This window comes from Nyctereutes procyonoides, unplaced genomic scaffold (genome assembly GCF_905146905.1).
Source record: "Nyctereutes procyonoides isolate TBG_1078 unplaced genomic scaffold, NYPRO_anot_genome, whole genome shotgun sequence".
Lineage (NCBI taxonomy): Eukaryota > Metazoa > Chordata > Mammalia > Carnivora > Canidae > Nyctereutes > Nyctereutes procyonoides.
In genome coordinates this window covers 10466423-10478423 of record NW_026575147.1, presented here as the reverse complement: position 1 = coordinate 10478423, position 12001 = coordinate 10466423, and the positions used below count along the sequence as shown (strand labels likewise).

Genomic DNA, 12001 nt, shown 5'->3' with positions numbered 1-12001 from the left:
GTGCAAAAGACTAATGGGTCCTGGGAAATGGATTCCTCCAAATTTTAAAAGATTCGATTTCTGCTGAATTTCTTTTTAACCAAATGTGCCCCGGATTTGGCTTAATTATATCATACTTTTAATATACCAATATTTTGAATAATTTAGGGACCTGAGTAGATAACTAAAAACCGAAAACATTTAACATTATAAACCAAATAACAGGAGGAGGGGCAAGACGGCGGAAGAGTAGAGTCCCCAAATCACCTGTCCCCACCAAATTACCTAGATAACCTTCAAATCATCCTGAAAATCTACGAATTCGGCCTGAGATTTAAAGAGAGACCAGCTGGAACGCTACAGTGAGAAGAGTCCGCGCTTCTATCAAGGTAGGAAGACCGGGAAAAAGAAATAAAGAAACAAAAGGCCTCCGAGGGGGAGGGGCCCCGCGAGGAGCCGGGCTGAGGCCGGGGCGAGTGTCCCCAGGACAGGAGAGCCCCGTCCCGGAGAAGCAGGAGCTGCACCAACCTTCCCGGGCGGAAAGGGGCTCGCAGGGAGTTGGAGCAGGACCCAGGAGGGCGGGGATGCCCTCGGGCTCCCGGGGACACTAACAGACACCTGCGCCCCGGGGAGTGTGCCGAGCTCCCTAAGGGCTGCAGCGCGCACGGCGGGGCCGGAGCAGCTCGGAGGGGCTCGGGCGGCGGCTCCGCGGAGGGGGCTGCGGGGCGGGAGCGCGAATCCAACAGCGCAGGCCCGGAGCACAGGGCGCCGGGACACAGCCCAGGATCCGGCCTCCCCCGGGACAGGCAGAGGCCGGGAGGACCCAGGACAGCGAGGACGCTCCTGCCCCGAGCTGAGCGGATCAGCGGCCCCGCCCCGGAGCCTCCAGGCCCTGCGGACGGAGAGCCCCGTAGTTACAGCGGGAGCTGAATCCAGGGCTCCAGAGCTGGCCCCGCCACTGTGGCTGTTCCTCCTGGGGCCTCACGGGGTAAACAACCCCCGCTGAGCCCTGCACCAGGCAGGGGCAGAGCAGCTCCCCCAAGTGCTAACACCTGAAAATCAGCACAACAGGCCCCTCCCCCAGAAGACCAGCTGGACGGACCAGTTCCAGGGGAAGTCAAGGGACTTAAAGTCTACAGAATCAGAAGATACTCCCCAGTGGTTTTGTTGTTGTTGTTGTTGTTGTTGTTTTGTTTTCTTTTCTTTTGTTTTTTGTTTGTTAGTTTTTTTTTTGTTTTTTTGCTTTTTGATTTGTTTCCTTCCCCCACCCTTTTTTTCCTTTCTTTTTCTTTCTCTTTTTCTTTTTCTTCCTTTTTTTTCTTTTTTCTTTTTCTCTCTTCTTTCCTTCTTTCTCTCCTCTTTCTCCTTTTCCCAATACAACTTGCTTTTGGCCACTCTGCACTGAGCAAAATGACTAGAAGGAAAACCTCACCTCAAAAGAAAGAATCAGAAACAGTCCTCTCTCCCAGAGTTACAAAATCTGGATTACAATTCAATGTCAGAAAGCCAATTCAGAAGCATTATTATACAGCTACTGGTGGCTCTAGAAAAAAGCAAAAAGGACTCAAGAGACTTCATGACTGCAGAATTTAGATCCAATCAGGCAGAAATTAAAAATCAATGGAATGAGATGCAATCCAAACTAGAAGTCCTAACGACGAGGGTTAACGAGGTGGAAGAACGAGTGAGTGACATAGAAGACAAGTTAATGGCAAAGAGGGAAACTGAGGAAAAAAGAGACAGACAATTAAAAGACCATGAAGACAGATTAAGGGAAATAAACGACAGCCTAAGGAAGAAAAACCTACGTTTAATTGGGGTTCCCGAGGGCGCCAAAAGGGACAGAAGGCCAGAATATGTATTTGAACAAATCCTAGCTGAAAACTTTCCTAATCTGGGAAGGGAAACAGGCATTCAGATCCAGGAAATAGAGAGATCCCCCCCTAAAATCAATAAAAGCCGTTCAACACCTCGACATTTAATAGTGAAGCTTGCAAATTCCAAAGATAAAGAGAAGATCCTTAAACAGCAAGAGACAAGAAATCCCTGACTTTTATGGGGAGGAGTATTAGGGTAACAGCAGACCTCTCCACAGAGACCTGGCAGGCCAGAAAGGGCTGGCAGGATATATTCAGGGCCCTAAATGAGAAGAACATGCAACCAAGAATACTTTATCCAGCAAGGCTCTCATTCAGACTGGAAGGAGAGATAAAGAGCTTCCAAGACAGGCAGGAACTGAAAGAATATGTGACCTCCAAACCAGCTCTGCAAGAAATTTTAAGGGGGACTCTTAAAATTCCCCTTTAAGAAGAAGTTCAGTGGAACAATCCACAAAAACAAGGACTTAATAGATATCATGGTGACACTAAACTCATATCTGTCAATAGTAACTCTGAATGTGAACGGGCTTAATGACCCCATCAAAAGGCACAGGGTTTCAGACTGGATAAAAAAGCAGGACCCATCTATTTGCTGTCTACAAGAGACTCATTTTAGACAGAAGGACACCTACACCCTGAAAATAAAAGGCTGGAGAACCATTTACCATTCGAATGGTCCTCAAAAGAAAGCAGGGGTAGCCATCCTTATAACAGATAAACTAAAATTTACCCCGAAGACTGTAGTGAGAGATGAAGAGGGACACTATATCACACTTAAAGGATCTATCCAACAAGAGGACTTAACAATCCTCAATATATATGCCCCGAATGTGGGAGCTGCCAAATATATAAATCAATTAATAACCAAAGTAAAGAAATACTTAGATAATACACTTATACTTGGTGACTTCAATCTAGCGCTTTCTACACTCGATAGGTCTTCTAAGCACAACATCTCCAAAGAAACGAGAGCTTTAAATGATACACTGGGCCAGATGGATTTCACAGATATCTACAGAACTTTACATCCAAACTCAACTGAATACACATTCTTCTCAAGTGCACATGGAACTTTCTCCAGAAGAGACCACATACTGGGTCACAAATCGGGTCTGAACCGATACCAAAAGATTGGGATTGCCCCTGCATATTCTCAGACCATAATGCCTTGAAATTAGAACTAAATCACAACAAGAAGTTTGGAAGGACCTCAAACACGTGGAGGTTAAGGACCATTCTGCTAAAAGATGAAAGGGTCAACCAGGAAATTAAGGAAGAATTAAAAAGATTCATGGAAACTAATGAGAATGAAGATACAACTGTTCAAAATCTTTGGGATGCAGCAAAAGCAGTCCTAAGGGGGAAATACATCGCAATACAAGCATCCATTCAAAAACTGGAAAGAACTCAAATACAAAAGCTAACCTTACACCTAAAGGAGCTAGAGAAAAAACAGCAAATAGATCCTACACCCAGGAGAAGAAGAGAGTTAATAAAGATTCGAGCAGAACTCAACGAAATCAAGAGCAGAAGAACTGTGGAACAGATCAACAGAACCAGGAGTTGGTTCTTTGAAAGAATTAATAAGATAGATAAACCATTAGCCAACCTTATTAAAAAGAAGAGAGAGAAGACTCAAATTAATAAAATCATGAATGAGAAAGGAGAGATCACTACCAACACCAAGGAAATACAAACGATTTTAAAAACATATTATGAACAGCTATACGCCAATAAATTAGGCAATCCAGAAGAAATGGACGCATTCCTGGAAAGCCACAAACTACACACTAACAATGACACTGAAGAAAGAGAAATTAAGGAGTCAATCCCATTTACAATTGCACCCAAAAGCATAAGATACCTAGGAATAAACCTAACCAAAGAGGTAAAGGATCTATACCCTAAAAACTATAGAACACTTCTGAAAGAAATTGAGGAAGACACAAAGAGATGGAAAAATATTCCATGCTCATGGATTGGCAGAATTAATATTGTGAAAATGTCAATGTTACCCAGGGCAATTTACATGTTTAATGCAATCCCCACCAAAATACCATGGACTTTCTTCAGAGAGTTAGAACAAATTATTTTAAGATTTGTGTGGAATCAGAAAAGACCCCAATAGCCAGGGGAATTTTAAAAAAGAAAACCATAGCTGGGGGCATCACAATGCCAGATTTCAGGTTGTACTACAAAGCTGTGGTCATCAAGACAGTGTGGTACTGGCACAAAAACAGACACATAGATCAATGGAACAGAAAAGAGAACCCAGAAGTGGACCCTCAACTTTATGGTCAACTAATATTCGATAAAGGAGGAAAGACTATCCCCTGGAAGAAAGACAGTCTCTTCAATAAATGGTGCGGGGAAAATTGGACATCCACATTCAGAAGAATGAAACTAGACCACTCTCTTGCACCATACACAAAGATAAACTCAAAATGGATGAAAGATCTAAATGTGAGACAAGATTCCGTCAAAATCCTAGAGGAGAACACAGGCAACACCCTTTTTGAACTTGGCCACAGTAACTTCTTGCAAGATACATCCACGAAGGCAAAAGAAACAAAAGCAAAAATGAACTATTAGGACTTCATCAAGATAAGGAGCTTTTGCACAGCAAAGGATACAGTCAACAAAACTAAAAGACAACCTACAGAATGGGAGAAGATATTTGCAAATGACATATCAGATAAAGGGCTAGTTTCCAAGATCCATAAAGAACTTATTAAACTCAACAGCAAATAAATAAACAATCTAATCATTAAATGGGCAAAAGACATGAACAGAAATCTCACAGAGGAAGACATAGACATGGCCAACATGCACATGAGAAAATGCTCTGCATCACTTGCCATCAGGGAAATACAAATCAAAACCACAATGAGATACCACCTCACACCAGTGAGAATGGGGAAAATTAACAAGGCAGGAAACCACAAATGTTGGAGACGATGTGGAGAAAGGGGAACCCTCTTGCACTGTCGGTGGGAATGTGAACTGGTGCAGCCACTCTGGAAAACTGTGTGGAGGTTCCTCAAAGAGTTAAAAATAGACCTGCCCTACGACCCAGCAATTGCACTGCTGGGGATTTACCCCAAAGATACAGATGCAATGAAAGGCCGGGACACCTGCACCCTGATGTTTATAGCAGCAATGTCCACAATAGCCAAACTGTGGAAGGAGCCTCAGTGTCCATCGAAAGATGAATGGATAAAGAAGCTGTGGTCTATGTATACAATGGAATATTACTCAGCCATTAGAAACGACAAATACCCACCATTTGCTTCAGCGTGGATGGAACTGGAGGGTATTATGCTGAGTGAAGTAAGTCAATCGGGGAAGGACAAACATTTATGTTCTCATTCATTTGGGGAATATAAATAATAGTGAAAGAGAATATAAGGGAAGGGAGAAGAAATGTGTGGGAAATATCTGAAAGGGAGACAGAACATAAAGACTCCTAACTCTGGGAAAGGAACTAGGGGTGGTAGAAGGGGAGGAGGGCGGGGGGTGGGGGTGAATGGGTGACGGGCACTGGGGGATATTCTGTATGTTGGTAAATTGAACACCAATAAAAAATAAATTAAAAAAAATAACAGTGATAGTGGGAAAGAAAATAAGAAAAACACATAAAAGCATATGGATAAAGAAATGATTAATGTAAATAAATCAAATAGATGTTTATAAATGATTTTATATACATTATCTCAGTTCACTTCCTAACAATACTGTGAGACAAACAGAATAGAGATTAGTATTTTTAGTTTTGTTGATGGACTCAGGGAGATTAAATAAGTTGATTTATTCACTTTCATGGCTTGAATTACCATGCAGAAATAGGCTGCAGTTCCTAACTCATCTCTATCATGCATTTCTATACTGCAACAGTCTTATTACTGGTCTTGAAGGCTCCTGATAAATTGCAGAGTCCTTTTCAAAAATATAAATCTAATCAAGTAACTCTCCTATTTAAAATCCACTGTTTTCCATTTTCTCTCCAGCCTCCAGCCTGGTACTCTACACAGAGTAGGGGCTCCACATATATTTGTTGAATAAGTGAACAGATTACTGAATTAATGCTGTAACAAGTAGTTGAGCTTGCCTATGATCCTAGACCTCTTTATTTAGAATGCACAAAGGGAAAGCTTAGGAAATTCCAAATCTAGACACAGACTGACTAGGAAGTACAGGAATGATATAGCAATCCAAGTTTGGCTAAAGAAATAAAGTACTAGGCTATCGAGACTTCCTAGTATTCAAAATCCAGTTTCTCAGCCAGGTTCCAGTGCTCCAACATCCAAAACCAAATCTAAGACATACTGATGTATGAAAGTGTAAGATGAAATCTATACACAGCAGAAATACCCAGAGGTCAGTGGCAATTATGAAAGGGAAAGGAGTATTTTCTTCACACCTCCTGTATTCCTAATAGCCTCCACTTTAAAGGTAGGTGGTTTAGTAGCCTGTCAGGAAGAATTACATAACAACAACATTTCTACTAGATGATGCCCTCAGCATAGGTACTATTTCTAGTAAGCAGCTGAGCCAACTGACTGTTATCTTACAAGAGCATCATTCCGAGAATCGGAAAATCGTTGGTTCTGGATCAGACCTTTCAGGACAACTGCAGAAGTTTCACAGACAGCTACCAAAAACAAAAATAAACTTCTTATGCCAAATAAAAGGGCCTCTCCAAACCTACCTGATTCATAAACTAACCAAAGATTTGAGTGGCCTACAAAAGACCTCTGAGCGTTCTGGGTATGTATTAGCTGCTGGGCTGCTACTGCTAATGGTAAGCGGAGAAGCCACCACTTAATGCATGGTTGCTGTTTTGCCGGCCATGAAATAAACCTTTTCATGCATTCTCTTATTTAATTCTGTATTATTAGTTGCTATTATTATTCCTGCTTCATAAATGGTGCTGTAAGAAGTTAAAGAATTTACACATGGCCACACTAAATCCAAGTGGTGATTTGAATCCATTTGGTTGAACTGACTCTGAACTCTATGTTCTTACTGACTATACTATACTAGCTAAATATCTCAGGTTCATGGTAATGCATACAATTCCTCTATGTACTTGGGATCTAGGAAAATGGCAGCCCAGGCCTCAGAGGCAAACACTCAAGGTACATTCACATTCTACCTTGTCCAGAGTTTGATTTCTTTCAGGACCTATACAGTTCTTGCAAGGACTCACAGACAATAGAGAAAATACTGCATGCACACACCACTGGGTAGAAAGATGTAAGTGTTAATTATCTTGTCATTTGGGGCTGCTTTTATACGCCTCTGTATAGTTACTTGAATCTTATGTATCATTTCTTTAAGATTTTTTTATAGACCACTGAGCATCTAAAGAAAAAAAGAATTAGGGGGATGGTATAGCAAAAAACATAGAATAGAATTCTTTCTTTTAAAGTAAAATAAATGGCCATGAAAGTTTCTTGACAGACAAATTACTGACAATCAGAAATGAAACATTAAAACCGATGAACCTTAGTGATTCCACAATATACGGAGAAAAAAAATGGTTATTGGAGACACTGTCAGGTCCTACAAATGTTGGCTTTGAGCTGATCCTAAGTCTGAAAGGCTATAGCCAATATCAAATGGCTTTTCAGATATAGTACTGGCTCTCTGGAACCCCTTTGGCAGGTTAACAAACTCTATTAGGTTTCCACCCTTTCATTAAGTGATCTGTTCACCTTTTAGCCTTAATTGAAAACTAGCTCTCTGCGAAGGATACCAATTCGCCTACAGTTCTCTCAAGTAGAAGCTGCTCATTCTACATAAAATGTACTTCAGTATCAGGCCTAACATGGGTATCTTCCTTATTCCCCAGTGCTTCTCCTAGGCCATCACTCCTCTTCCTCTAGGCTCATATATTTTAGCCTTATCACCTCCAATCCTTTTTATCTTTTAGTTCTGACAAGATGTAGTCATGTAGTGATTCCCAATCATTCATCAGACTTTATTGTTAAACCAATGCCACTGGTTGGTTGCCCACCCCAAAGCCCCATTCTTCCTTCTCTGTATATCAGAATGAAGTTCTACTCTTTCCTCAAAACTTGGAAATGATTGACTTTATACCCAATATTAAAAATCAATTTTGACTGGTCTAGCCCATCATCAAGCATATTTTATCCTCCTGGTAAATAATTGGTTAAGACCCAGGCACATAAAACAATTTGGATTAATTAGATGCACGGGATCTGATGGACGATTTCTAGAAAAAAAAATCTATGGCTGCTGGATATTATCATTTCTGAATATAATCTCTGGAATGTATTTATTTCAGAATGATGAGATTATGATTTTCTCTTTGTACTTTTCCTTTTTCCCCAAAAATTCCACAAAAAGCAGTTTTTTTTTCTGCAAAATATAAAATTTTTAAAAAGCATGAGAAGATATTTACTTGATTATTCTGGTACTGGTCATGATGGAGTAATAGGAAGAGGACTCATCTTATCACCAGATTAAAAAAACTAAAAACGAAACCCCAAATTGGACGAAGCCTGTGAAGGAATGGTTTTATAGAGATTAGACAATAGTCAGTGCAGCACTGTGATCTCTGAAAGAAGGAAAACAAACCAGGTAAACATACCTAGAGGCAGCTTCCAGGCTGTGAAGCAAAGCAGGCATAGGGAGGGAATCCAAACAAAGCATGGCAGTCTGAGTTGAAAAGTCACAGACTATAGTCCAGAATGCCAAGGAAATTAGTATTTCCAGGGCAAAATACCAGAGTGGTAGAAGCTACAAATCAAGAGAACTCAGGAAAACTTCAGAAGGTTCTCACTGAATACTTGGCTGGGTACTAATCTATGCATATATGAGAAGAAAGTACCCAAGACTGGGGAAAGAACCACCAGAAATAAATAGGCAGAATAATTTACGGAGCTTTTACAGAGCTGGGCATATTTTGTATGCCCACCAGCCAGAATCGAAAGGTCTCCTGATAGGTGGTGGGACATGAGGTAGAATCCTTCAAAAGGTGTTCTGGATTTGGGGTTAATAAGACCTAGATAAAGAGTGGCTCTGGACCCAATAAAAACATAAAAGCAAGAGTTGAAAAATTCCAACCAATCCCATATAATGTAAATGCGAGTCACGACAAAAATCTAACACTATTTAAAGGAATGTAACAAAACACAGCACCAATAACATAAAATATTAGATGTCAGATATCAGAGCTTCCCCACGTGGTCCCCCCACAAGCTGATCTGGGTTTCCTCACATTGTGGAGGCCTCAAGGTAGATGGACTTTGTTAGCAGCAGCTAACAAAGGTGATGGTGGCTGCACTACCTTTTATGATCTAGCCACTTAAGTTAAAACAGCCACTTTTGCCACACTCTATTGGTTATGATCAAGTCACAAACTTGCCCAGATTCAAGAAAAGGGGAGTTAAATGTCCCATCTTAATAAGGTAGTGTGAAGGTTCTAGAAAAAGATGTGGGGAAGGCGATACTACTATAGACATCTTTGAGCAATGTAATCTGTCTCATAGATCTGAGTGAGCATCTAGTATTTCCCTTCAGTTGGAAAAACTACCTTTTAAATGAGTTGTAGTGCAAACCTGGCAAACAAATTTTCTTAACTTCTCTTTACTTGAAATGCCTTTATCGTATCTTGATTTTTGAAGGATATTTTTTACATGACATAGAGTTTTAGGTTCATAGGCCTTTTTGTTTTTCTTTCCTTTCAGTACTTTGAAGATATCCTATTGCCTCCTGGTAACACTGTTTCTGATAATAAGCAGTCATTTTTATCATTGCCTTTCATTATGTAATATGTCTTTTCTTCTCGGGGCATTTTTAAGATTTTCTCTTTATTTTTATTTTTTAGTAATCTAACCATAATGTACTTGGGTGTGGCTTTCTGTTTATACTGCTAAAGATTCATTGAGCTTTTTGAATCAATGCATTAATGTTTTTTATCAAACCTGGAAACAATTTCAGCTATGGTTGAAAGTACTGAATATATTTATATGCAGATTTTTAAAGGCCCTATTATTTTCAACATTTCTGTTATCAGTGGGTCTGTTTCTATTGCCTGTCACTTCTTGTTAGGGGTCACATTCTCCTGTCTCTTTGCATGTTAAATCTTAGCCTTTTGCTGTGAAATTGTTGAGGCTATGTGGTTAAGAGTCTGAAATTTTTTGTGTGTTCCTCATCCTTCAAAGACAGTTGAGTTTTGTCTTGGCAGGCTATTGTTTTATTGGTAGGTTACCTTTATTTTGTTAGGTATCATTATTTGGCTTTCTTAGGGTGTATGAAGATTGGCTCTTACTCTAGAGCTTGAATACTCTTAAGGCCTAACTTTTGGGGGTCTTATTGAGTGCAAGATGATTAGCTGGTCTCTCAACTTTGGTTGGCCAGAATTCCAGTGTCTCTTAGCACTCACAGATCTTCAGTGGCTGTTCTCTGCCAGGCTTCCCAGGATTTTACCCTGCACACAGCAACTTAGTTTTTGACCATCAGAGACTCAAAGGCTCTCTGATGTAGACTTCTAGAGCTACTTCTCTAAACAATTCCTTGCTCTATTGTATCTTGCCCCACAAAAATCCCAGCTGCCTCACCAGCCCTATATATTAATATCTGGTTTTTGTTTTGTTTTGTTTTCTGTGCAAAACCCTGCTTTTGATTTGGGCTCTACTTTACTGTGCAGCTGTTTGGACAGTAAGTAACCCCAGACAGAAAATGAGAGTGAATGTCAGGTTTATCTCGTACATTTCCCATTTCTGAAAGATCACAACTTTGTGCTGTCTACTACCCAATACATGAAAAGAATTGCTTTCTGCATTTTATCCAGTTTTAGAGAAGTTTATAGCAGAAAGGTAATGTTGATAACTGTTACTGTGTGGTGACTAAAACTGGAAGTCTCTAGTAAGTAATTCATTAAAAACAGCATAGCCAATAAAACCTTAATTTCTAGTCATCAAAAGTCAAACAAGAGAAACTAACAGGCAGCAAAAATAAAGAGATAGAGAAAAAGTATTAGCAGACTTTTAGAATTTTCCACTAATTTTTCTTAGAGTCAGAAAAAAATTTCAAGTTGTCATATCATTTTTGTTCATTTTCATTTCTGACAGCACAATGAACATCAGAACACTCTTTATTTCTTCCTTCTTCTTCCTAACCAGAACTAATTTTATGTTCAACTCCAAGGGGATGACTCATGATGAATCAACTATCCTAATAACGATGGTCTTCTATCACTTTGCCAGATAATCTTGTGGCCTCCCTCAAAGGTGGAGGTAACCATGGAACTGTATTATTACCAATGAGACATACGGGGAAGCTTGTTAGGTGTCTCCTGAAAAGGTTTTAATTTTCTTAATAAAAGGACTAAGTGACACTGGCCTCTTTTTCCTGTCTTGAATGTAAATCTCCTCTTTTTTTTAAAAAAATTGAAGTATAGTTGGCATACAATATTAGTTTCAGGTGTACAACATAATGATTTGACAATTACATGCATAATAACAAAATGCTTACAAGTGTAGTTACCATACCACCGTACAAACTTACTACCCTAATAACTATACTCCCTAAGCTCTAATTTTCATCTCTGTCATTTTCTTATTTTTTAAGTAGAATTTTGTATCTCATCTACATCACTTATTTTATCCACCCCTCACTCTCCCTCTGGCGATCACAGTTTTCTCTATTTATGAGTCTATTTCTGTCTTTTTTGTTTTATTTTTAGATTCCACATTAAGTGAACATATATTATTTGTATTTTTCTTTCTGACTTATTTCACTTATAGCATAATACTCTCCAGGTCCATCCATGTTGTTGTGAATGGCAAGATTTCATTCTTTTATGGTTGAATAATATTCTATCCTAGAGATATGTCACATCTTTATCCATTCATCTATCTATGGACACTTAGGTTGTTTCCATATTTAGCTATTGTAAGTAATGCTGCAATAAACACAGGGATACATGTATCTTTTCATATTACTGTTTTATTTTCTTTTATAAATATTTAGATGCAGAATTATTGGGTCATATGCCATTTCTGTTTCTTTTCTCTCTCTCTCTCTTTTTTTTTTTTTTTTTGAGGGAATGTGATCTCTTCTGACTATAATATGTATGAAGAGGAAAAGTCCACACTTCCAAGTATGGCAGA

The 12001-nt window shown here is 39.5% G+C and overlaps 1 protein-coding gene across 1 annotated transcript in view; it reads right to left on the bottom strand.

Moving 5' to 3' along the window:
* EXOC6B (exocyst complex component 6B) overlaps positions 1–12001 on the bottom strand; it is a 621707-nt gene that overhangs the window by 178340 nt on the left and 431366 nt on the right. The window lies entirely within an intron of this gene.